General features: G+C 32.0%; 1 protein-coding gene across 1 annotated transcript in view; it reads right to left on the reverse strand.

Annotated features, from left to right (window-relative positions):
- The window catches only part of LOC143051678 (uncharacterized), a 174,970-nt gene that overhangs the window by 120,538 nt on the left and 30,326 nt on the right, over positions 1–24,106 (reverse strand). The window lies entirely within an intron of this gene.

The raw sequence follows: 24,106 nt of genomic DNA on the forward strand, positions 1-24,106 counted from the left end.
AACACATTCAATGAAGTACAATTTGATTTTTAGTGGTATAACTGAACAGGACAATGAATCCAAAGAAGACACTGAAAGTGTAATAAAAAACTTTATTGAAACTGAACTTGAAATCAGAGACGCTAACACAATTTCCTTTCAGAATGTTCATAGGCTCAGACCAAGAAATGACGGAAAACCGAGAAATATCATAGCGAAATTTTCAAAATACGATGACCACCAACGTGTGATTCGAGCTGTCCCAGCAAAACTAAGGCATAAGTCACGTTATTCAGTACAGCAGCAGTACCCCGCAGAAATTAATGATCGTAGACGAGCATTAGTACCGAAGTTAAAAGAGTTCCAAAGAGCCCGTAGAAACGCTAAAATTGTATATGATCAACTCATTGTCGATGTCCAACCATATGAGCCCCCGCCCCGTGGTGCACCCCCTGATCAACATGTACACGGAAGTTAGGACAACACATCAGACACACATGAACAGTCATTACGATTCTCCTTAAAAGTTTGTAAATGTGTGTGGATTAAAATCCAAGCTATTGAACAATGACTTTTGTGACATTATTAATCAATATGATATTTTTTCATTTTGCGAAACAAAAACTGATAGATATGATGTACTCGATTTACCCGTAAATTATTCTTACTATGCAAAACACAGAAAAAAATTCGAAAGAAAGTCAGGCGGCATTGTAATAGCATTTAAGAAAATTTTTGATAAACATTTGAAATTTTTAGATACTGATTCCGACTATGTTCAGTGGTTTGAAATTTCCCCGGAATTAACTGGGTTACGGGTCAACATTTTAGTTGGAGGAGTCTATATTCCCCCTGAGTACTCTAAGTATTCAACTGATAATGCGTTTTCTGAAATTGAATCAGAAATGATGCAATTTTCGGAAAATGCTAGTTCTATAATATTGCTGGGTGATTTTAATGCTAGAACTGCAACAATGCCTGATTTTATAGTTCCTGATGATACACTATTTGATATTTTAGATTTAACTGATAATCAGGATGTAGATACCCTCAAAAATATGTATTCTTACAATTTTTTATTAGACTACAATATCCCTTTGCAAAGATCCTCAGAGGATAAAAAGTCTAATAGGTTTGGTTCAAAATTAATTGACATGTGTAAAAGGTGCTCATTGTATATTGCTAACGGTAGATTATTTGATGATACAATAGGTAAAACCACGTGTAAAAATGTGAGTCTTATTGACTATTTGATTATTTCTCCTGATCTATTTAATTATATTACAAACTTTAATGTATTAAATTTTAATCCGATGATCTCAGATGTGCATAACAGAATACATTTTACCTTGAGTTTCCAGACTTTGAAACAAGTAAATCCCAAAAACATAAATGACCTTGGTCATACTAAAATTAAGTGGAATCCTGTTCACGCTAACCAATTTCAGCAGGTGTTATCAAATCGCTTAGGTGAAATTGACAGCGCGCTAGATGACCTAGATAGTAACCAAAACATTACAACTGAACAGGTAAATATGGTTGTCAATGACCTTGGCAACGTGTTGACCCAGACAGCCAGTAGTGTATTGGGCAACTCGAATATTCGTTCATACAAATCGAGTAATAGTAATAAACCTTGGTTTGATAAAGCTTGTCGAGGGAAAAGGGATGCATTTCATCAGGTAAAGGCAAAATTTAAGCATGACAAATCAGATAATGTCAGATTATTGCTTAATGAGAGATCCAGAGAGTTTAAAAAGCAGATGAGCAACAGTTTTAATAAATATAAAGATAAGTGCGCAAATGAGCTACGAAATTTTTCAAAATCCGACTCGAAGCAATTTTGGAAGTTGTTGAATAAATTTAGTAACTCTAAAAAAGAGTTTACTAAAAAAGATAGTCCGGATATGTCTATCGAAATTTTTTCAGAATATTTCAAAAATCTTAACTCTGATAATTCGGAGAATGAAATGCAAGACGATATGAAACCTGGGGATATTACTTTCGATATAGATGCTGTCATTCAAGACAATCCTATATATGATGAAATATTAAATGGGATTATAACCCAGACAGAAGTTGCTGAAGCTATTAAAAAATTGAAAAATAGTAAAGCACCTGGGATTGACAGTATTCTTAACGAATATCTTAAAAACACCCCACCTGAGTTTATCTCAATGTATTGTAAACTTTTTAACATTGTGCTAGACACAGGTATTATCCCAGATAGTTGGCTCCTGGGTATAATTAAGCCGGTGTTTAAGAATAAAGGAAATCCACAAGATCCTGACAACTTTCGAGCAATAACACTCATTAGTTGTCTGGGTAAACTTTTCACTTCGATTATAAACGAAAGACTGAATTTCTTTTCTAATGAACTGGAATTGATCTCTAAAAATCAAGCCGGTTTCAGGAAAGGCCATTCAACTACAGACAATATATTTGTCATACATGTACTTGTTTCATTGTATTTGTCCTTTGGTAAAAAATTGTTTTGTACATTCGTAGATTTTAGAAAGGCTTTTGATACCATCTGGAGAAGTGGACTTTGGTTAAAATTACAAAAAAGCCAGATAAAAGGAAAATGTTTCCAAGTTATATATAATATGTATACTAATATCAAATCATGTGTTCAATACAACAATACGCAATCAGATTTCTTCCCGTGTATGATTGGAGTTCGTCAGGGTGAAAATCTTTCCCCCTTTTTGTTTTCCATATTCTTAAATGACTTAGAAGATTACTTTAGAACTTCATGTTTTACCTCTAGAATTAATTAAAGAAAAATGTTATAATGAATTACATGTATTTTTAGAAATTTTTGTTTTGTTGTATGCAGATGACACAGTTATTTTTGCTGATAATTATGATGAAATGCAAAATGCTCTCAAAGTTTTTGAAAACTATTGTAAAATGTGGAAACTTAGTGTGAATATTGGTAAAACTAAAGTGATGGTTTTTAGCAAAAGAAAAACGAAAATGGATTATGATTTTAAACTTGATGGTACATCTCTTGAAATTGTAGATAGCTATACATATCTTGGTCTTTTGCTTAATTATAATGGGTCATTTGTTTGTGCAAAGAAAAAGCTTGTAGAACAGTCGCAAAAAGCACTTTTTTGCTGTTTATACAAAGATTAGAAATTTACATTTACCTATTGACCTACAACTCAAACTGTTTGATTATCTTGTCGAACCTATTTTATTGTATGGATCAGAAATATGGGGATTTGAAAAAATTGATATAATTGAAAAAGTTCATCTTCAATTTTGCAAGAGAATTTTTTGAATGAGAGATCAAGTACTCAAAATTTCATGGTATATGGAGAATTAGGAAGGTTTCCACTTGAAATTAAAGTAAAATTAAGAATGTTATCGTTTTGGAGCAGAATGGCTAAAAATGAAAACAAACTGAGTAGTTCTATGTATAAGCTTATTTTCAAACTACATGCTGATGGTATTTGTGAATTTAAATGGGTGTCATTTGTAAAATCTATATTTGACAACTCAGGATTAGGTTATATGTTTTTCAATCAATGCATTGATTATTCAACTATCAAACCTGTTATAAAACAGAGTCTTCAGGATCAGTTTCTTCAAAAGTGGTTCAGTAATATCGATAACTCGTCTCGTGGCGAATATTATAAGTTATTTAAATCTGAATTTGGTCTGGAAAATTATCTATTACGTCTTCCAGAGGATAAAAGAATCTGGATTTCAAAATTGAGAACATGTAACCTAAAAATTCCTATGGAAACTGGCAGATGGTACAACATCGCTAGGACAGATCGCATATGTACCTTATGTAATGAATCATGTATTGGTGATGAATACCACTATTTATATGTATGTAATAATAGTACTATTACTGAATTTCGGAAGAAATATATACCGAAATATTATACAGCATACCGATCTGTACTGAAAATGCAAAATATGCTGTCATTGTGTCACTGTCAGTTATTGTATAATCTAGCTATATTTATCAAGAAGCTATCTACCTTCATTTAGAAAGATGCGTGTATCTTACAAGTTTTATTATCTTTAGAAATTACTCTTTTGTTGATAGTTACCTGTCTATTCTGTCATTTGTTGTATTTGATTTGTAATTTGTCCTCATGTAACACATATTTTGTGTCTGAGTGTAAATAAAGAATTGAGAATTGAAATTGTCCATGAAATTACACTTGAATGATAAGCAAAGATATATGCAAAGGGCAAACATTTTAAAATTCTATAAGACCATGGAAGTAACATTCAAATATTACTTCCATGATTAGAGCAAAGAAATCCTAACAATTCAAGAAAAGAAGATGGGGTGATTTTTTTTTAATACTTGTAAGTAAAACAATTAGAATGTCTAAGGAACATTATACTGAGTAAATTTTTTACTTGTACAAGTAAATAAAATTCACTTGTATATATAAGTATCCTACAAATTAACCTATATAAGTATTATAGGTTAAACTATGGAACGCCATAGCTGTCTTATGTGTCTTTTGTATTGCTTTTCTATTATAAGATGGTGCTTTTCTATTATAAGATGTTGGTTTTCTATTATAAGATGTTGGTTTTCTATTATAAGAGGTGGTTTTCTATTATAAGATGGTGGTTTTCTTTTATAAGATGGTGCTCTTCTATTATAAGATGGTGGTTTTCTATTATAAGATGGTGGTTTTCTATTATACGAAGGTGCTTTTCTATTATAAGATGGTACTTTTCTATTATAAGATGGTGGTTTTCAATTATACGAAGGTGGTTTTCTATTATAAGGTGCTTTTTTATTATAAGGTGCTTTTCTATTATAAGGTGCTTTTTTATTATAAGATGCTTTTCTATTATAAGGTGCTTTTTTATTATAAGGTGCTTTTTTTTATTATAAGGTGCTTTTTTATTATAAGGTGCTTTTTTATTATGTGATGGTGGTTCCCGTGATTAACCGGAAGTGTGGGGAAGCACTAATGACCGCCCGGATAATGACAGGACGGTTGACCGGACGAGATAATAATAGTCATAACTTTTTTGCTATTCGGTAGATTGGTTTAATATTTGTAGACCTTAATGATATTAAAATGTATTTTGTGTTTCAATATTTGTCCAAGTAATTCAGGAACCTGTGAGATTTATAAACAAATTATACGAAAATATAAATTTATAGTAAAAAAAATGTTTTTCTGCTAAAAAAAAAGTTGACCGGACTGAGTTCACATTTGCCGATGTATTTAACAGAGACATATATGATACATGAAGAGATTCGCAACTCTATAATTGTATTTTAGGTCTTTGGTTTTAAATATATTAACAGGACTTTCTTTCTTCACAGAAGGTTTACTGTCAGTAAAAAGTATCTGATGATCTTGACTGCCATTATCAGCATACCTCAATCTTAGTAGATTTCGGTGTTGATACAACCTTCTGTTTTGACTGAGGTATTTTTAACTTGGCTGGTGTTTTCAACTTGGCTGATGTCTTTAACCTGGCTGGTGTTTTGGTGTTTTCGGAGACTGAGGTTCGAAGGGAAAGGACACTTAAATAATGTGCCTCCTAGGAGTCCGAGAAACTCTCGGGATGCACGATTTTGCGTATTTTTTTCAAGGCTTCTGGGGGTCTTGAACGACAGCCAGACCCCTCACCGAATGGTGAATATATTTTGCCTCACTTTTAAATTTAAATATAGTGACAGACTAGTTAGTGACAGTGCAGTATTATACAAAAGTAACTTTGTGTTCGATGCCCGTCCTTTATTTTCTATTGTAAAAGGTCTGCACACGAATGAATGCAAGTTTACTCCTTCGATGTTAAAGGTCATATTGCAATACATTGTTGTTGTTTTTTCAAATGATTTGATATCGGCAGAATGGTGGTCTCACTTTAATTTAATCCATGTCAGCTATCTAGTTTTATCTTTAAAAAAAAAGAGAGCCAGTTTTGTATTCTTTAATTCTTTTAAAAAAAGTTCAATTCACTGTGATCTTTGATTGGATTCTGATTGCCATCTGATTATAAAAGTTAATTCAATTAAATGTATTTGATGTCTCAGGTGTGAAAACTTAAATGACATGATTATTTTCTTGATTGGTGATTACGACAGGTGTCAAAATTAGATAGTAATCTAATTAAATACATTTAAATTCTCCCTCGCCCTGCTCGTCCGAATTTAAAGCATTTAATTTCTAATTCAATAGGCTATAAACAAGACAAACACAGATATAGGATTAGTTGCTCGCAGTAACATCTTATTTTCTCTTGCGATACAATATTTTATTTTACTGAATTGTACATATTTCTTCAATCGAAACATTATATAAACACATGACATATAACATTGTTCCTCTTTCGCATCGTTTCTTTTCCCCCGGCTTATGCCTCCAACGCCTGTACGTACAATAAACATAGCAGCAACTGCACATATACCTATGTGACCAACTTCAATCCGACGTAACTGCGAGCACCTTCGATACTAATACATTTAAATCCCAAACTTTATATAGTACCTTTAAACCCCACCCATAAAAACCGCCAAAACTTTCCTCGTGCCTCCTGCACCTAACATCAAACTTATAAATAGTACATACTGTTACAAAACCAGTATCCGAACTAGTTATACTAGTTCCCATCTGTAAATATTAACTACAAATAGCAAACGGGAAAACCCCTATTTCAAACGAAATAAAATACATGTAATAAATATTTTATATATCAGGTCTTCTAGTGTGCTGGTGAACTTAATCAAGTCAATATTTTGGGCTCAAAGTTTTTATTATAAAGTATATATTTTTGTATAATATATATAATTTATTAATCTCCCAGATTCCTTAATTTCATGGAGAGATATTTAACATGTCGACGTCGATCAGTTCAATATATTTAAAGCATATATCGGCAAATGAATTCCGTCCCGTCAACATATTGAGGAAAAGGAAATGTTTATACTTTAAAGTTTATATTTTCGTATAACGTATTTATCAATTTAAAATATTCGGACAAATATGGTAAAATAAAAGAGATAATGACATTTGTGTCGATCATTAATATATTTAAAGCATATATATCGGCGAATGTGAATTCCGTCCGGTCAACTTTATTTTAAGAAAAACATTTTTATTTACTATAAAGTTGATATTTTCAAATCAAGTATTTATTGATCTCGTAGATTTCTTAGTTTCGTGTAAAAATATTGTAAAACAAATAAGATATTGACACTTTTTTATCAGTTCAATATGATTAACGCGTACATCGACGAATGAAAACACCGTCCGGTCAACTTTTTTTGGAGACAAACTTTTTTTTTTACTATAAAGTTTATATTGTCGTATCCAATATTCATTATTCTCACAGATTACTGAATTTCATGGACAAATATTGATATCAACACCTGTTGTCGAGGGGTTGAATTACTGTATATCGGCGAGTGTGGATACCGTCCGGTCAACTTTATCTGCTAAAAATAGTTTTGTTCACTTATTTTGTTTGATTTTCATAAAATACATTTTAATATCTTTAAGGTCTACAAATATTAAACCAAGCTACCGAATAACAAAAAAGTTATGACTATTTATATCTCGTCCGGTCAACCGTCCTGTCACTATCCGGGCAATCGTCCTGTCATTAATGCTTCCCCACACTTCCGGTTAATCACGGAACCACCATCACATAATAAAAAAGCACCTTATAATAAAAAAAGCACCTTATAATAAAAAAGCACCTTATAATAGAAAAGCACCATCTTATAATAGAAAAGCACCTTCGTATAATAGAAAACCCCATATTATAATAGAAAACCACCATCTTATAATAGAAAAGCACCATCTTATAAAAGAAAACCATCATCTTATAATAGAAAACCATCATCTTATAATAGAAAACCACCATCTTATAATAGAAAAGCACCATCTTATAATAGAAAACCACCATCTTATAATAGAAAAGCACCATCTTATAATAGAAAAGCAATAAAAAAGACACATAAGACAGCTATGGCGTTCCATATTAAACCATACTTGGTCATGTTTTATGAAGATTGTAAACCTGACTGTATTAACTCAATGATTGTGGAACATATCCAGCCCAAATTGTGTCATACAGTTAATTATAATTTTCCGAGTTTCGAAGTATAGAGGAAAATTATTGTAATAACGGTTCTTTTAATATATGTATGGACACGTGATATTAATTGTAGTATCACGTGAATGGTCATTTTTGGCGGGTTTATTTCCCTATCAGACCATTCTCTCGCCAACTTCGAACTGGTCAAGTTCAGATTTAATGTTGGTTCATTAATGTTTGATTTTTTCTTGTTTTTTTGTACTATATATTGGTATTTTTGTTTGCTATTACACATTTTGATGGTATTTTGTTTATGTATACATAAGCTAACTTTCAGTATTGTCCAAGTACAACTCTCGAGACGATCTTCCGAGCATTAGGGTTTTGACACAGGTTTCCATATCGACTAAGTTGTTAGTTTTTCCTGGCCGGCGGGTTCGTTAATGACGGAGTCAATGTTTTCATTTCGTATTGAAAGCATTGTTTACATATATGTTTATATATATTATTTGCATAAATATTATGTTTGTTATGATAGATTATAATAAAATCCGGTGTCCTTCTAGTCTTTTGGGCGATCGGCAATTATAAATTGTGTTTGATATATTTATTGTTATAAGTATAGTGTGTACTTAATAGTACATATGGGAGGAGATTTTATAAGTTGGCAATCTGATTAAAATTCAGATCTATCTTTACTCGCTCATATGTAAGAACTGATATCACAGTATACATGGTAAAGTGTGTTTTTCTATGTTGTGATGTTATACTATTGTTTCAGAAAAGGGAGCAGGTTTGGTACCATTTAAACGTTTAATCCCGCTGCAAATGTTTGCACCTGTCATAAGTCAGGAAGCTGATGTACAGTATATGTCGTCTGTTTATGTAGTTCGTACGTGTTTCTCATTTTTATATAGATTAAACCGTTGGTTTTCCCGTTTGAATGGTTTTACATCAGTAATATTCGGGGCCCTTTATAGCTTGCTGTTCGGGGTGAGCCAAGGCTCCATGTTGAAGGCCATACCTTGACCTATAATGGTTGTTATTTTGATGGAGAGATGTCTGATTGGCAGTCATACCACATCTTCCTATATCTATATAGATGATGACATGTATGAGTGCCATAGAGAACACTCTCCACTCTCCATCCACATAACCATGGTAACTATGTATCAACAGTTAACAAAGTTTGATTAATTTTGTGTCTAATTGCTTTTGCATATTGAAGCAATATTTAAATAAAGGCAACAGTAGTATACCGCTGTTAAAAACTTATAAATCGACTGAGAAAAAACCAAATCCCGGTTACAAACTCAAACTGAGGGAAACACATCAAATCTAAGAGATCTACGACACAACAGAAACGCAACACTGAAAAGTAACACACACAGAAACGAACTTTAATATAACAATGGCCATATTAACCTTATAATACATTTAGATAACTGTTGAAAATGTGGATGTACATGTTTTACCATGATAGTTGTCAAGGAAACTTCTTATTCTTCTGGTTAAGTGTGTGACTCATTTTAAGGATATTTATTCTGGCGCATACGTGCCATAGCAGTAAAGCTGTCCTCTACCATGTCTATGTACAGTTATAAGATGCGTATTCACAGTTAAAATCCAATAATCACAAGTTAGGAGACGGTGGATGTTGCTAGTGCCTGTTTAAATCCATCTATGGCCGGTTAAACTGACCAGTGACACTCGGGAAGATGAAATTTTGGTATACTCGGGTGCGACAGTGTGGTTGGAGGGATCTGACCAGTAGCGTAGCTGGGTCATTTTTACGGGTTCGCCCGAACCTTGGCGAGGAATATGAGGGGTGCCAACCGCTCAATGTTAAAGCACCTGCTGGTAGTGGGTTCGAAAGGAACAAAGCTATCGAGAATGAGATACCATATATATAGTTATATTCCTTTGATACACAAAGGAAGATAACTATAATACAAAAGGGAGAATAATTTCAACCCGGCCTCGATGTTATAAAAAAAAATACACTAGCAAAAATACAGAACTCCGAGGTATTAAAATTCTGAACTGAGAAAGTCCCTAATAATAAGAAAATAGCAAGATCAAACGCCTAAACACACCAACACGAATGGATAATGACAACTGTCATATTCATGACTTGGTACAGACATTAATTATTTTCTTATGTAGAAAATGGTTCATTAAACTTGGTGCTAATTTAAACCAAAACAAAATACACATATAAACTTCCAACTTAATATGTTGTTAACAGTTGTTGATTGATTGATGTCATTTTTGGTCAAATATAATTTTCAGGAAAATTTTCGTGTCAGCCAGTTTTTATTGTCGCGCCTGCAGAAAGCTCGACATAGGGATAGTGATCCGGCGGCGGCGGCGTTAGCTCACTTCCTAAAAGCTTTATATTTTAGAAGATTGAAGACATAAAGGCTTCATGAATATTCTTTATATAAAATGCCTAATGTTACGAAGTTTCCGTCAGTCACATGTCGAATGTTCTTGATCTCATTGTCACGGTTCAGTGACAACTCGAAAAAAAAGTTAAGTTTTTTTGTAATGTTGAATTATCTCTTATTATAAGTAATAGGATAACTATATTTGATATGTACCCCTGTGAGTCTATCAATTGGGAGGAAGATTCGTTTAACAGTTAGAATAATGAATCTTACCTGCCTTCTATCTATATGTATCTCTGTGCGTCGGTCAACTAGGAGGAAGATTCGTTTAACAGTTACAATAATGACTCATACCTACCTACTATCTATATGTTTCTCTGTGAGTCTGTCAAATGGGAGGAAGATTCGTTTAACAGTTATAACAATGATTCCTACCTGCTAACTATCATTATGTACCTCTGTGAGTCTGTTTATTGAGAGGAAGATTCGTTTAACAGTTACAATAATGACTCCTACCTGCCTTCTATCTCTATGTATCTCTGTGAGTCTGTCAATTGGGAGGAAGATTTGTTTAACAGTTACAATAATGACTCCTACCTACCTACTATATGTATGTATCTCTGTGAGTCTGCCAATTGGAAGGAAGATTCGTTTAACAGTTACAATAATGACTCCTACTTGCCGTCTATCTATATTTATCTCTGTGAGTCTGTCAATTAGGTGGAAGATTCGTTTCACAGTAACAATAATGACTCCTACCTGTCTACTATATATCTGTATCTCTGTGAGTCTGTCAATTGGAAGGAAGATTCGTTTAACAGTTGCAACAATGACTCCTACCTGCCTTCTATCTATATGTATCTCTGTGAGTCTGTAATTTGGAAGGAAGATTCGTTTAACAGTTACAATAATGACACCTACCAACCAACTATCTATATGTATCTCTATAAGACTGTCAATTTAGGAGGAAGATTTGTTTAACAGTTACAATAATGACTCCTTCCTGTCTTCTATCTATATGTATCTCTTATCACATTATTTTTACTGAATATTGACTTAAACATGACACTCTAATACGATTGCAATTAAAGGGGCACTAGCTGTCAAATTCATGTTCACCGATTCTCATCAAATTCTCATATTCGATTTATAACAATATTAAACATTTATCCAAACTATTAAAAGTCTAAATAAAAAAAAATAAACAAGGCACAGGCATGAAACTACGTAGCTTCGTGTTGTGTGTATTTGAGTTTAGACGCCAATTAATTATTTATCGAGTTGACATCTACAGTCATCCGATGGCCATATACTAAGCGATGTAAACATAAATATAGATATAAATAGGTTAAGCAAACACGTGCTGTGAATTATTCTAGGTCTATTTAATTTCATATTATAGATGAAATGAATGTTTATCGTCGTTTTTACCTGTATAGAATGTTTATTTGATGATCGAATCAGTCAATCAAATGAAATAATTTAGTTACCTTTTGTTTCAATTTCAGTGTTAACATTCTCTTCTTTAAAGGGGCACTAGCTACGAGATGCATAAAAGTTTAAAGTATGATTTTTTTTGGTTCAATCAAATATAAAAGTGAATTAGTACAGATGAAGCGAATTGTCAAATTAAGCTAAATAATATTGAATCCGTATTCATGTGAACTTCAATTAAACCCCTTAACTAGAGATGAACAACGCATGCTTTGTACGTCTACTGTTTATTTAAAGGAAAGGAGTCGTGGTATAGTGGTTAGTGCATCGGAATACTAACACAAAGGTTCCTGGTTCGATTCCCGTTCGGGATGGAAATTTTAGGAACTCATTTTTCGGCTCTCCCTTGACACCATTTGCGAGTATGGTCTTGAGGAAACCATGATAGTCCGTCGGAAGGGGACGATAAATGGCTAACCCGTATTAAGAGAGAGCCATATATTTTGCACGTTAAAGACACCCTTGTATATTTCGAAAAAGAGTAGGCTAATGCCACTACAAGGCAGCAAGCACGCGCACCCGCGAGGTGGAAAGGGATTAATATTAGTTGCAAAACGTGTTTCCCAATCCACTATAGATAAATATGTTTGAACTATTTAAAGGAAAGGAATGTCAACATTGAAAGTTAAACAAAGGTAATTCATTTGATGACTGATTCTATCGACTAAACAAGAATGTGTCCACAGTACACGGATGCCCAACTCGCACTATCATTTTCTATGTTTAGTGGACCGTGAAATTGGAATAAATTCTCTAATTTGGCACTAAAATTAAAATGATGTTATCAAAGGGAACATGTAGACTAAGTTTCAAGTTGATTGGACTTCTACTTTATCAAAAACTACCTTGACCAACAACTTTAACCTGAAATTTGCACTATCATTTTCTATTTTCAGTGAACCGTAAAATGGGGTCAAATCTCTAATTTGGCATTTAATTTGAAAGATCATAGCATAGAGCACGGCACATGTATACTAAGTTTCAAGTTAATTGGACTTCAACTTCATCAAAAACTACCTTGACCAAAAACTTTAACCTGAAGCGGGACAGACGGACGGACGAAGGCACAGACACGAAAACATAATGCCCCTCTACTATCGTAGGTGGGGCACAAAAACTTTCTTCTACATGTAAAAACGACGATACACATATATTTTTTATCTATAAAATAAAATTAAACAGACCTATGAAAATTCAAATGCACGTGTTGGCTTAATTTATTTATATCTAATCATTAGGATATTTATGGTTACGTCGCTTATATGGTCATCTGAGGTCAACTCGATATTTAATTAGATGGAGTCTTGACTAAAATACACACGAAACGAAAATACATACTATTGACCCTATGCTCTGTAAATTTTTTATTTCACCCTTTTGATAGTTTGGATAAATGTTTAACATTGTTATAAATAAAATATTAAAATTTGACTCAAATCGGTGATCATGAATTTGACAGCTAGTGCCCCTTTAAATAACTTTACACATACAATTCATGTGTTATCAATCTCAAGCTAAGGGGTTAAATTAAAGTTCACATGGATACAGATTTTATGAGGTCGAATTATTCACTTACAAGTGAATAACATGAATAAGTCATAATCAGTGGGTTTTTTTTTTTTTTTTTTTTTGCTTATTTGACAAAATTAAATCTTATTGGTTACTAAAATGGAATTACTATTTCACTATTTGTATTTCATTGCTGACTAAGCCCAAAAAAATAATTATTAGATTTTTCATATATCTCGTAGCTAGTGCCCCTTTAAGACACCTACTTGCGGCCTATTTATATTGTGTCTTGATCAGTATGTGTTTATGTTTTATATTATCAGCCATATTTAAATTGAATACTGAAAACAGACAATACTGACAAATGTGTATTAATACTCCAATTAAAATCACATTCATAAGCCGTAGCCATAAGTGATAGGGCCATAATAAATATTAGGTTTGTTTGCCCAAATGTTACCTACCCAGAAAAAAAAGCTGCCTACTCAAATTCTTTTATTGCCCTGACTTGAAGAAGTTTTTTTAGTTTAATCAAATAGGCATGAAGACTAATAAACATCTGATACTTCAATTTCTTTTTTTGAAAAAAAAATTATTAAAAAATGCCTACCTACCTACCCACTTTCTCGACCTTTGGGTAGGGTTTGGGCAAACGAAAGTATTTTTAAATGTGGCCTAGCTTTCATATGTATATGACAGATACTATCATAATATAATCTTAATTGTTCTCATATTTCCCTTAACATTATTTTTCACTCCTTTAGTGCAGTATATATCTCCAAATTACGAGTTGGTTGATCGTTATGGAATAACTGTTTCACATATGATATAGGTTACGTACAATCCCCTTCCCTTTCATGAATGTAACCTAGCGAATTAGACTATTTACCGGATTTGTTATAACATAATCAACACGACGGGTGCCACATGTGGAGCAGGATATGCTGACTCTTCCGCAGCACATGAGATCACCCGTAGTGTTTGGTGGGGTTCGTGTTGCTTATTCTTTAGTTTTTTTTATGTTTTGCCATGTTTTATATTGTTTTTCTGTTTATCTGGTTTCATTTTTAGCCAGGCGTTGTCAATTTATTTTCGATTAATAAGTTTGACTGTCCCTCTGGTATCTTTCGTCCCCTTTTAAAGACTTAACACTCATAATTCTACAGTGCAGGCGATTATTTACTCAAGTCAGAGAAGGATTACGATGCTTTTTTTCAGGGGCAAGCCCCTAACTGCCCTTTCTGAGAGAGAAAAATGTGGTTGATTATATAATTGGAATCACTGAAGCAAGACTGGAGCCTCCCTCTTTGGCAGTCAGTGGGCCCCCACTTATGAAAAATTCTGGATCTACCACTGCAAGTAATATTACGCGTATCGATAATATGACTCAAACAAGTTATTAACGTTTATTACGAATATCTGTAATATAGTTGAGTAAATTTAACATGCCATCTTCCTTTGATCATAGATTGTTTGAACATAATCCAAGATAAGAAAGGGAAACAAAACACATTAATCAGTGCCGGATCCAGCAATGTTCATAAGGGACCGGTCAAAATTTATCGTCACATAGGACCGGTGCAAAGTGCAGTAGGACAGATATTTTTTTCCTGAATCGCTTTTGTTGGGACATCACTTTTTTCACAGATAATATCCATAGGACACACGTTTTTTTTCAAACTATTACTTTGAAATAATTTTTATAAACATTTATAACAAAACTTGAAATAACCGGGTATAATATACAATATGTAAAAATAAAAATAATTATATAAAAATTCAGATAGGCATCTTTAATCTTGTTTATAACTTTTTCAAATCAACTTGGATTTTCATCAAACTATATGCAGCTATCTTAGATATATATCAAGTTTACTGAATCCCATTTCATTTTTTTTTTGTATTGCTGTAAAATTTAAGAATTAAAGTAATCTTGGTAAAAAAAAAGCTAGGATTTGCAATTTGGACAAAATAGAGATAGTACACTTTAATTTTTTAAATAACTTTTTTAAATCAACTTGGATTTTCATCAAACTATGCAGCTATCTTAGATATATATCAAGCTAACTTAATCCCATTTCATTTAGTTTCTTTTTGTATTACTGTAAAATTTAAGAATTAAAAAATCTTGGTAAAAAAAAGGTAGGATTTGCAATTTGTACAAAATAGAGATAGTACACTTTAATTTTTTTAAAACTTTTTCAATCAACTTGGATTTTCATCAAACTATGCAGCTATCTCAGATATATATCAAGCTTACTGAATCCCATTTCATTTAGTTTTTATTGTATTGCTGTGAAATTTAAGAATTAAAGTAATCTTGGTAAAAAAAAGCTAGGATTTGCACTTCGGACAAAATAGAGATAGTACACTTTAATTTTATTTATAACTTTTTCAAATCAACTTGGATTTTCATCAAACTATACAGCTATCTTAGATATATATCAAGCTTACTGAATCCCATTTCATTTTATTTTTGTATTGCTGTAAAATTAAGAATTAAAGTAATCTTGGTAAAAAAAGCTAGGATTTGCAATTTGGACAAAATAGAGATAGTACACTTTTAATTTTTTTAATAACATTTTCAAACCAACTTGGATTTTCATCAAACTATACAGCTATCTTTGATAATATATATCAATCTTACTTAATCTTATTTCATTTAGTTTTTTGTTGTTTTGCTGTAAAATTTAAGAATTAAAGTAATCTTGGTACAAAAAGCTAGGATTTGCAATTTGGACAAAATAGTGATAGTACACTTTAATTTTTTAAATAACTTTTTTCAAATCAACTTGGATTTTCATCAAACTATGCAGATATCTTAGATATATATCAAGCTTACTGAATCCCATTTCATTTTTTTTTGTATTGCTGTAAAATTTAAGAATAAAAGTAATCTTGGTAAAAAAAGCTAGGATTTGCAATTTGGACAAAAAAGAGATAGTAGACTTTAATGTTTTTTATAACTTTTTCAAATCAACTTGGATTTTCATCAAACTATACAGCTATCTTAGATATATATCAAGCTTACTAAATCTTATTTCATTTAGTTTTTTTTTGTATTGCTGTAAAATTAAGAACTAAGGTAATCTTGGTAAAAATAGCAAGGATTTGCAATTCGGACAAAATAGAGATAGTACACTTTAATTTTTTTAATAAATTTTTCAAATCAACTTGGATTTTCATCAAACTATGCAGCTATCTTAGATATATATCAAGCTTACTGAATCCAATGTCATTTAGTTTTTTGTTGTTTTGCTGTAAAATTCAATTTCACTTATATGGTGAAGTGCAACAAACATACATCATGTACATTACATCAACCAACAAAGAAGCAAAAATCATTTGGGTGTCACATCAGGTAAATTTTCTGTAAATGGGAAAATGTTAAAGCAATTATTACCATTCCTAATGAAAAACACATTTCAAGACAACCTATTAGTCTCCAGGTTAAAATATATATAGAGAGTTAAACCAAATGCTATTCTGTTTCCTGTTTTTCCTGGAGCTTGTTTTTATAATTAATATTTAAAGGTATTAATAAAATTCTATATAAGATACATGCAGCTTCATTAATTTTTCACTTCAACAAACACCTATTTGTGGTTTGATTGCATTATGCAATGTATTTGTGTTTTTCAATGCATTATGCATAGTATAATTTATGATAATGCCATGCCTGTAATTGTATGTGAATCAACAAAATAAAACATGGAACTGTTGCTTTTGATCATATAAAGACAACATATGTTAAATGCCTCTATTAATTAAAGTATAATACATTGGAAAAGTAGGATAGGACACCAACTTTTTTATTACTAAGTTGGCATAGGACATCATTTTTTTTCAGTCAGAAAGCCATAGGGTTGTAACTTTTATTAAATGTTTTTATTTTTTGCACCGGTCCTATGTGACGATAAATTTTGACCGGTCCCTAAGTGGGGCCCTATACTGACAGCCTAAGAAGGTGCCCGCTCCAGTCACACTTCAGTAATTTTATATATAACCAAAAGGTGGTTTTCCCATTAAAAAAAAGGGGGGACCGCCCCCTGTCTCTCTTAAATCCGCCTCTGTTAGTAAACCCAACAACAAAATAATTATAAGCATTGTGTATTAGGTACACAGTAAGGAGTTAAGTTTCGCATTTTTGCCCCGGCGGATTTTTCAAATACTAAAGTTATTGTGTACATGTAATAAAATTCATTTTTAGACAGCTGAGTACTTGTTTAGCATTCAAAGATGGTTTATAAGAACATCAAGATTGTTTTTTACATGTTTTAATGGCTATTGTCTGTTTGACTCTCTGTATTTTCATTAGATAGACCAGCCATCGGTTCAGAAATTAATGTACTGTGTACGAAGTTTTTGACGCAATTTTACCAAAAAATGAGACGCAAGAAATATATGATTTTCATCGGATTAACTGAAAAATATATGTAAACAGCTTCAGAAAAGGTATAACTTCAAGTGATTGAAATTCTACTTTAAGCCAAATTTTGTATTCCCCCCCTCCCCCTTTTTTGCAATATTTTCTTGATAGCAAATAAATGCAGATTGTTCCCATGGATATACCCAAAAGAAACTTAATTTTACCATTTGATATACTGGCTTTAAAATCTATGGAAGATCCTGATTACATATAAGTGCACTTATTATATATCACAAATAGTAAGCTCAATATTATCATTGCAAGAAAGCAATGAAAAGGGGATGGTAAAACAACTTTTGGACGTACGGACGTACAGACGGTAAAGGGTTAAGCTAACTGCCCTCTCCGCTACGACGGGAACAAAACGTTTAAAATAAAGAACCTTAGTGAGCACGCTCACATACCCCACGTCCCAACATTGTCATTGGAGAAATTAAATAAGTGTAAGAAAAAAAAATTGTATAAGAAAAAAATAATTTCCTGCCAATATGCACATCTAAATAGTATGTCCTTATTATCTACAAAATTTCATGAAATTCTGTTGTGCGGTTTCAGAGGAGTTGAGATGACAAACTACTGCAGAAGTACAGTGAAGTAAATAAGTTCAAAGGGGCGTAACTCCTAGAAACAAAAATGAATCGCAATTTACTGTCGATATGCACATCTACATAGTATGTCCTTATTATCTACAAAGGTTCATGAAACTCTGTTGTGTGGTTTCAGAGGAGTTGCGATGACAAACCGTTCAAGTAGTGCCTTAGAGCAAATAAGTTCAAAGAGGTGCAACTCCTAAAAGAAAACAAATATTTGGAATTTCCTGTCGATATGCACATCTACATAGTATGTCCTTATTATCTGAAAAGGTTTCGTGAAATTCTGTTGTGTAGTTTTAGAGGAGTTGCGATGACAAACTGTTGCAGTAGTACATTAAAGTATAAAAGTTCAAAGGGGCGTATCTCCTAAAAAAATGAATCGCAATTTCCCGTCGATATTCACAACTACATAGTATGTCCATATTATCTGAAAAGGTTTCGTGAAATTCTGTTGTGTGGTTTGAGAGGAGTTGCAATGACAAACTGTTGTAGTAGTACATTTAAGTTAATAAGTTTAAAGGGGCGTAACTCCTAGAATGGAAATCGATATGCATAACTACATAGTATGTTCTTATTACCTGAAAATATTTCGTGAAATTCTGTTGTGTGGTTTGAGAGGAGTTGCGATGACAAACTGTTGCAGTAGTACATTAAAGTAAATAAGTTCAAAGGGGCGTAACTCCTAGAAACAAAATTGAATCGCAATTTCCCGTCGATATGCACAACAACATAGTATGTCCATATTATCTGAAAAGGTTTCGTGAAATTCTGTTGTGTGGTTTCAGAGGAGTTGCGATGACAAACTGTTCAAGTAGGGCCAAAGGGCAAATAAGTTCAAAGAGGTGTAACTCCTAGAAGAAAAAAAATATTTGGAATTTCCTTTCGATATGCACATCTACATAGTATGTCCTTATTATCTGAAAAGGTTTCGTGAAATTCTGTTGTGTAGTTTTAGGGGAGTTGCGATGACAAACACTGTTGCAGTAGTACATTAAAGTAAAAAAGTTCAAAGGGGCGTAACTCCTAGAAACAAAAATGAATCGCAATTTCCTGTCGATATGCACAACTACATAGTATGTCCATATTATCTGAAAAGGTTTCGTGAAATTCTGTTGTGTGGTTTGAGAGGAGTTGCAATGACAAACTGTTGCAGTAGTACATTCAAGTAAAAAAGTTCAAAAGGGCGTAACTCCTAGAAAAAAAATTGAATCACAATTTCCCGTCGATATGCATAACTACATAGTATGTTCTTATTACCTGAAAATGTTTCGTGAAATTCTGTTGTGTGGTTTGAGAAGAGTTGCGATGACAAACTGTTGCAGCAGTTCATTAAAGTAAATAAGTTCAAAGGGGCGTAACTCCTAGAAAAAAAATTGAATCGCAATTTCCTGTCGATATGCACAACTACATAGTATGTCCATATTATCTGAAAAGGTTTCGTGAAATTCTGTTGTGTGGTTTGAGAGGAGTTGCAATGACAAACTGTTGCAGTAGTACATTTAAGTGAATAAGTTCAAAGGGGCGTAACTCCTAGAAAAAAATTGAATCACAATTTACCGTCGATATGCACAACTACATTGTACATGTACATAGTATATCCTCATTATCTGAAAAGGTTTCGTGATTGAAATTCTGTTGTGTGGTTTGAGAGGAGTTGCAATGACAAACTGTTGCAGCAGTTCATTAAAGTAAATAAGTTCAAAGGGGCGTAACTCCTAGAAAAAAAATTGAATCGCAATTTCCTGTCGATATGCACAACTACATAGTATGTCCATATCATCTGAAAAGGTTTCGTGAAATTCTGTTGTGTGGTTTGAGAGGAGTTGCAATGACAAACTGTTGCAGTAGTACATTTAAGTGAATAAGTTCAAAGGGGCGTAACTCCTAGAAAAAAATTGAATCACAATTTACCGTCGATATGCACAACTACATTGCACATCTACATAGTATATCCTTATTATCTGAAAAGGTTTCGTGATTGAAATTCTGTTGTGTGGTTTGAAAGGAGTTGCGATGACAAACTGTTGCAGTAGTACATTAAAGTAAATAAGTTCAAAAGGGGCGTAACTCCTAGAAAAAAACTTGAATCGCAATTTCCCGTCGATATGCACAACTACATAGTATGTCCTTATTACCTGAAAAGGTTTCGTGAAATGCTGTTGTGTGGTTTGAGAGGAGTTGCAATGACAAGAAACAGGACTGAAAGACGGGCGGGTCAAAAACATTATACCCTCCACAACCCGTTGCGTGGGGTATCAATAGAAAATACTGAGGTGCTAAAATATCAAGAATACGGAATGATTGACCAAAATGTTAAAGAAAAGAGAAAAATGAAAAATGGCTTAAATGTGTTCTTATTTGTCTCTTTAGAGCATATCTTCTATAAACATGTTTCTCGTTTCTCGTTTTGTTTATATAGATTAGACCGTTGGTTTTCCCGTTTGAATGGTTTAACACTAGTAATTTTGGAGCCCTTTATAGCTTGTTGTTCGGTGTGAGCCAAGGCTCAGTGTTGAAGACCGTACTTTAACCTATAATGGTTTACTTTTAAAAAAATGTTACTTGGATGGAGAGTTGTCTCATTGGCACTCACACCACATCTTCCTATATCTATATCACTATATGATCTATGCTGTTCGTGTTAAGTCCTGAGAATGTAACGTGTCAAGGTAAAACACATCAACACAAAGTTCTGAAGGTACCCCAGGGATGATTCCAGCTGTTTTCAAATGGGTCCCTTGAACATCAAATTGGGAATTCTTATCCGAATTGGGAATTTTTATCCGAATTAGGAATTTTTTATCCGTACTATCTAAGACGAAATAATATCATTTTCCTGTAAAAACGGAATGTTTAATTTAGTTTCACCTGTACACTGATTTAAGAAGTTGTAACTTTTTGAATAATTCTGGACGGGCTACTGATTATTATAAATATGATTCTCAGAGATATGATAACCAGATCACTTGAAAGACATTGGATTGAGACAAGGGAAGTTGTAATTCATGAATATCATTGCACATGATGCACTATCACTATATCAACGTAACTCTAGTAAACGAGGCCTATTACAAAAACATATGTATACCAGCTAACATAAATCTATGGCAAGCTGTTTAGCTATTCATTCGTATTTCAAATTATCTCCTAATATATAAGATATATTATATAATAAATAAGATTAATATAAGATATCTTATATAATATATGACATTTATATAAGATATCTTATTTAATATATGAGATATCTTATATAATTTCATTTTTAAAAGCTATCTATATATTGTGTGAGATATCTTATATTATATGATATATCTTATAATATACAATGTTATATGAGATATTTTATATATTTAATAACTTTATAAGATGTCTTATATACTTTATACTTAGATATCTTATATACTTTATAAGATATATTCTGAAGTTTATAAGATATCTCATAAAGCATGTAAAGTATATGAAATATCTTATAAATATGTTTATATAAGATATCTATATAGTTTATTGTATATCATACTAAGAAAATTATAAAAAGATATCTTATTACTTACTAGTATATGAAATATCTGATAATTTATATATGATATCTCTAATAATATATCTTATATAATATATAAGATATCTTAAATAATCTTTTTTATAAGGTATCTTATACAAAATAGATATCATATATTATATAGAAGATATCTTATATCGATTATAAGATAGCTTAGTACATAGTATATAAGATATCTTATACATATACTTTATATAAGATACCTTATATAATTGATAAGATATCTGATAAAAGAAAAGTATATGTGATATCTTATTAACTATAAAAGATATCTCATAAACTATATAAGATATCTCATAAACTATATAAGATATCACATAAATTTTATAAGATGTCTCATAAATTATATAAGATATATCATGAACTATATAAGATATCTTATCAACTTTATAAGATATCTTACACACTAAATATTATAGATCTTATAAAGTGTATGATATATCTTGAAGTTAGATTAAATAGCAAAACGGCTTGCAGGGGTGTGGAAATATTTGTTGTGAGCACTTGTCCCTGGGCAAGTAAAACTAAAAATTTTACTTGTCCGGACAAAAATTTACTTGGCCTGATGATCCCAATAAATATTGAAGTATTTCTTGTTAGCTAATATATCACTATTGTGCATCACAAACGAATGAAATCCATTTGTTTATATGTGTAAATTAAAAAAATTAGGAAAGTAGGAAATGGGTTAACATCAGTGGGACAGAAACCTAACAGGAAACCAACCAATGAAATGACAGAACAGAACAGAACAGAACATATTATGTAAAGGACAATTTTTCAGCAGTTTTGGAATAAAAATTGTAGCCAGTAGGTACATAATATACTAAATTTGAGGACAGTGATTCTAGCTTCCGTTTCTTTTTTTTTTTAAATACTTTGTGTCCTCCGTTTGCATTTAAGGGCATACGATACAGTTTTGAACCTGTATTTACAAGTTGATGAAAATTTGCATATAGGCTATTTTTTACCTCATTAAATCAAATATGTAATAAAAAATATACCTTCATGTGCTACTTTTTGAGTAAAATGAGTTCGAAATTTTGTATATTTGCTCAATATTCAGATTTGTGTCCGTATTTTCTTTTTCGAAAGAAAGACATAACTTTTTTGTTTTAAAAGATAAACACAAAATGGTTTTTGTTAAATAATCGGTAATTTCTGTATTTTATAAGTATCATTAAAAATTATGCAATTTTTATTCCGAAATAACTCTATATTTATCAAACGTTCATGAATAGAGGAAAAAACGTCATTTTTTGCTGCATGTTTATCAAGTCACATAATCTCCTTGCAAAATGAAACAAATTGCTGTTTTAAAAAATAGGGGTTCATGCACTCGTTTTCAAATTAAATCAGTTTGAATGATAAAAATCAGTCGAAAAATGCATCTTTTCCCGATATGTCAGAGTTTGACGTCGCGAAAATAACATTTTACGTTAGCAACGTTATTACCTTCCCTGTAACTGTATCGTATGCCCTTAAGGTTTTCTACTCGACTCATGATTCTTTTTGTCTTACTTGCCCAGCTTTTTATTAAGTATTTGTCAATCTGAATCTCGATACAAAATTTAAAGAAATGACACAACCGGTAAATGATGGATAAAACTTTATCGACGATCCCGGGTCAATGGATAAAGCCAATGCAATGTTACGCGACTCTGGTTTGCATACTTATTTTTATTTATTTTGGTAAATTAATCGATCTATTTCCAGTAGCATGTAATATTTATCGTCATGAACATTGATGTTTTTACTTGCTGAAGATTGGTTTCTTTTACATGAATTAAACATCTTTATACGTTTTGGAATTAATTTTATGTTTTTGTTGGATTTGAACTTTGTCTTGTACATGTTGTATATTTTTTTACTTGTCCACGGGCAACCAAGACAAAAATAATTACTTGTCCGGTTGTTCAAATGTACGAGTCGGGCGAGTCGGGCATAGCATTTCCACACCCCTGGCTTGCCATATTAACCACTGAAAAAAATCAATCATTGTGTATTTTTTTTAACAGATCATCTTGATAAACTTACCTTGATTCAAATTGAACTGGCCAATTGTCGAATTCAGAAAAGCAATTACAAAAGTTTATATACTTAATTG

The sequence above is a fragment of the Mytilus galloprovincialis genome, chromosome 11 (assembly GCF_965363235.1).
Source record: "Mytilus galloprovincialis chromosome 11, xbMytGall1.hap1.1, whole genome shotgun sequence".
NCBI lineage: Eukaryota > Metazoa > Mollusca > Bivalvia > Mytilida > Mytilidae > Mytilus > Mytilus galloprovincialis.